This window comes from Durio zibethinus, unplaced genomic scaffold (genome assembly GCF_047325235.1).
Source record: "Durio zibethinus cultivar Kanyao isolate XHJ-2024 unplaced genomic scaffold, ASM4732523v1 HiC_scaffold_400, whole genome shotgun sequence".
NCBI classification, from domain to species: domain Eukaryota; kingdom Viridiplantae; phylum Streptophyta; class Magnoliopsida; order Malvales; family Malvaceae; genus Durio; species Durio zibethinus.
Window position 1 is genome coordinate 415001 of NW_028323023.1, and position 5000 is coordinate 420000.

The window sequence follows — 5000 nt, forward strand, 5'->3', positions numbered from 1 at the left end:
CACGCTGGGCCCTGGTGCGGGCGCTTGCCTCGACCACCATCGGCACACGCTGGGCCCTGGTGCGGGCGCTTGCCTCGACCACCATCGGCACACGCTGGGCCCTGGTGCGGCAGGTTGCCTCGAGCACCATCGGCACACGCTGGGCCCTGGTGCGGTCGGTTGCCTCGAGCACCATCGGCACACGCTGGGCCCTGGTGCGGGCGCTTGCCTCGACCACCATCGGCACACGCTGGGCCCTGGTGCGGCAGGTTCCCTCGACGACCATCGGCACACGCTGGGCCCTGGTGCGGCAGGTTGCCTCGAGCACCATCGGCACACGCTGGGCCCTGGTGCGGGCGGTTGCCTCGACCACCATCGGCACACGCTGGGCCCTGGTGCGGCAGCTTGGTGCTCGGCACACGCTCGGCCCTGGTGCGGTCGGTTGCCTCGAGCACCATCGGCACACGCTGGGCCCTGGTGCGGCAGGTTGCCTCGACCACCATCGGCAGCCTCGACCACCATCGGCACACGCTGGGCCCTGGTGCGGGCGCTTGCCTCGACCACCATCGGCACACGCTGGGCCCTGGTGCGGGCGCTTGCCTCGACCACCATCGGCACACGCTCCGCCCTGGTGCGGCAGGTTGCCTCGACCACCATCGGCACACGCTGGGCCCTGGTGCGGGCGGTTGCCTCGACCACCATCGGCACACGCTGGGCCCTGGTGCGGTCGGTTGCCTCGAGCACCATCGGCACACGCTGGGCCCTGGTGCGGGCGCTTGCCTCGACCACCATCGGCACACGCTGGGCCCTGGTGCGGCAGGTTCCCTCGACGACCATCGGCACACGCTGGGCCCTGGTGCGGCAGGTTGCCTCGAGCACCATCGGCACACGCTGGGCCCTGGTGCGGTCGGTTGCCTCGATCACCATCGGCACACGCTGGGCCCTGGTGCGGGCGGTTGCCTCGACCACCATCGGCACACGCTGGGCCCTGGTGCGGCAGGTTGCCTCGACCACCATCGGCACACGCTGGGCCCTGGTGCGGGCGCTTGCCTCGACCACCATCGGCACACGCTCGGCCCTGGTGCGGTCGGTTGCCTCGAGCACCATCGGCACACGCTGGGCCCTGGTGCGGCAGGTTGCCTCGAGCACCATCGGCACACGCTGGGCCCTGGTGCGGGCGGTTGCCTCGACCACCATCGGCACACGCTGGGCCCTGGTGCGGGCGCTTGCCTCGACCACCATCGGCACACGCTGGGCCCTGGTGCGGGCGCTTGCCTCGACCACCATCGGCACACGCTGGGCCCTGGTGCGGGCGCTTGCCTCGACCACCATCCGCACACGCTGGGCCCTGGTGCGGCAGGTTGCCTCGAGCACCATCGGCAGACGCTGGGCCCTGGTGCGGCAGGTTGCCTCGAGCACCATCGGCACACGCTGGGCCCTGGTGCGGGAACTTGCCTCGACCACCATCGGCACACGCTGGGCCCTGGTGCGGGAACTTGCCTCGACCACCATCGGCACACGCTGGGCCCTGGTGCGGCAGGTTGCCTCGATCACCATCGGCACACGCTGGGCCCTGGTGCGACAGGTTGCCTCGAGCACCATCGGCACACTATCGGCCCTGGTGCGGGCGGTTGCCTCGACCACCATCGGCACACGCTGGGCCCTGGTGCGGGCGCTTGCCTCGAGCACCATCGGCACACGCTGGGCCCTGGTGCGGGCGGTTGCCTCGAGCACCATCGGCACACGCTGGGCCCTGGTGGGTTTAGGCACATCTTCAAATTTCTGCCGTGCCAATGCCATTTTTATGGCTTGTAAATTCATACAATGGTCCCCTAAGCCTTCACGTGAAGTTTCGTTGGAGGATGACTCGTTTTCTATTTTTCACGATTTTCGAAACTTTTTGCGGTTCGGGATTTTTTAAAATTTTTTTATAAGGATTTTTGGCCCCAAATTTTGTAGGCACGATCCTTCTATTTTTGTTGGCATGCACAAAAAAATTCAGCTAAAAACTCGAAGTAGAGAAGATTTTGTGACCGTTTGAAAAAAGTGTCCCCATTTCAGACACTTTAACGGCTACTGGTAGCAAACCTGTAAAATCTCAAATGCTCTTTAAGGGGGTGTGAATTCTCAGAGGTTTGATGAGGGATAGGGGGCCAACACAAGGCCAAGTACCAGCACCCATCGCACATCATGTGCGCACACCCCCCCGGCCCCCCTCCCAATCGCCGGAACCCCAATGCCGCCGGTCAGGTTCTCCGGCGGTACTCCGGCGATGCTCCGGCGATGCTGTCCCGAGTGAAAAAAATGCGGCACCAGCACATGCTGGAGCCAAGCATGGGCACCGTGGCTCAAAATTGAACTTCGGCCAAGGCCTCGACCATCAATGGCACATGATGACGCATGGTGATGGCACATGCATCGACCATCATCGGCATAGGCTGCCCTTCGGTACGGGCACTTGCCTCGACCGCCATCGGCACAAGCTGGGCCCTGGTGTGGGTTGTTGCCTCGATCACCAGCGGCACATGCTGAGCCTTGGTGCGGGCGGTTGCCTCGAGCACCATCGGCAGACCCTGGGCCCTGGTGCGGCCGGTTGCCCCGATAACCATCGGCACACGCTGGGCCCTGGAGCGGCCGGTTGCCTCGATCACCATCGGCAAAAGCTGGGCCCTGGTGCGGGCGCTTGCCTCGACCACCATCGGCACACGCTGGGCACTGGTGCGGGCGCTTGCCTCGACCACCATCGGCACACGCTGGGCCCTGGGGCGGGCGGTTGCCTCGATCACCATCGGCACACGCTGGGCCCTGGTGCGGGCGGTTGCCCCCAGCACCATCGGCACACGTTGGGCCCTGGTGCGGGCGCTTGCCTCGACCACCATCGGCACACGCTGGGCCCTGGTGCGGGCGCTTGCCTCGACCACCATCGGCACACGCTGGGCCCTGGTGCTGCCGCTTGCCTCGACCACCATCGGCACACGCTGGGCCCTGGTGCGGTCGGTTGCCTCGAGCACCATCGGCACACGCTGGGCCCTGGTGCGGGCGCTTGCCTCGACCACCATCGGCACACGCTGGGCCCTGGTGCGGCAGGTTGCCTCGAGCACCATCGGCACACGCTGGGCCCTGGTGCGGCAGGTTGCCTCGAGCACCATCGGCACACGCTGGGCCCTGGTGCGGTCGGTTGCCTCGAGCACCATCGGCACACGCTGGGCCCTGGTGCGGGCGCTTGCCTCGACCACCATCGGCACACGCTGGGCCCTGGTGCGGCAGGTTCCCTCGACGACCATCGGCACACGCTGGGCCCTGGTGCGGCAGGTTGCCTCGAGCACCATCGGCACACGCTGGGCCCTGGTGCGGTCGGTTGCCTCGATCACCATCGGCACACGCTGGGCCCTGGTGCGGGCGGTTGCCTCGACCACCATCGGCACACGCTGGGCCCTGGTGCGGCAGCTTGCCTCGAGCACCATCGGCACACGCTCGGCCCTGGTGCGGTCGGTTGCCTCGAGCACCATCGGCACACGCTGGGCCCTGGTGCGGCAGGTTGCCTCGACCACCATCGGCAGCCTCGACCACCATCGGCACACGCTGGGCCCTGGTGCGGGCGCTTGCCTCGACCACCATCGGCACACGCTGGGCCCTGGTGCGGGCGCTTGCCTCGACCACCATCGGCACACGCTCCGCCCTGGTGCGGCAGGTTGCCTCGACCACCATCGGCACACGCTGGGCCCTGGTGCGGGCGGTTGCCTCGACCACCATCGGCACACGCTGGGCCCTGGTGCGGTCGGTTGCCTCGAGCACCATCGGCACACGCTGGGCCCTGGTGCGGGCGGTTGCCTCGAGCACCATCGGCACACGCTGGGCCCTGGTGGGTTTAGGCACATCTTCAAATTTCTGCCGTGCCAATGCCATTTTTATGGCTTGTAAATTCATACAATGGTCCCCTAAGCCTTCACGTGAAGTTTCATTGGAGGATGACTCGTTTTCTATTTTTCACGATTTTCGAAACTTTTTGCGGTTCGGGATTTTTTAAAATTTTTTTATAAGGATTTTTGGCCCCAAATTTTGTAGGCATGATCCTTCTATTTTTGTTGGCATGCACAAAAAAATTCAGCTAAAAACTCGAAGTAGAGAAGATTTTGTGACCGTTTGAAAAAAGTGTCCCCATTTCAGACACTTTAACGGCTACTGGTAGCAAACCTGTAAAATCTCAAATGCTCTTTAAGGGGGTGTGAATTCTCAGAGGTTTGATGAGGGATAGGGGGCCAACACAAGGCCAAGTACCAGCACCCATCGCACATCATGTGCGCACACCCCCCCGGCCCCCCTCCCAATCGTCGGAACCCCAATGCCGCCGGTCAGGTTCTCCGGCGGTACTCCGGCGATGCTCCGGCGATGCTGTCCCGAGTGAAAAAAATGCGGCACCAGCACATGCTGGAGCCAAGCATGGGCACCGTGGCTCAAAATCGAACTTCGGCCAAGGCCTCGACCATCAATGGCACATGATGACGCATGGTGATGGCACATGCATCGACCATCATCGGCATAGGCTGCCCTTCGGTACGGGCACTTGCCTCGACCGCCATCGGCACAAGCTGGGCCCTGGTGTGGGTTGTTGCCTCGATCACAATCGGCACATGCTGAGCCTTGGTGCGGGCGGTTGCCTCGAGCACCATCGGCAGACCCTGGGCCCTGGTGCGGCCGGTTGCCCCGATAACCATCGGCACACGCTGGGCCCTGGGGCGGGCGCTTGCCCCCAGCACCATCGGCACACGCTGGGCCCTGGTGCGGGCGCTTGCCCCCAGCACCATCGGCACACGCTGGGCCCTGGTACGGGCGGTTGCCCCGAACACCATCGGCACACGCCGGCCCTTGGTGCGGGCTCCTGGCTCGACCACCATCGGCACACGCTGGGCCCTGGTACGGGCGGTTGCCTCGAACACCATCGGCACACGCCGGCCCTTGGTGCGGCCGGTTGCCTCGACCACCATCGGCACACGCTCGGCCTTGGTGAGGGCGCTTGCCTC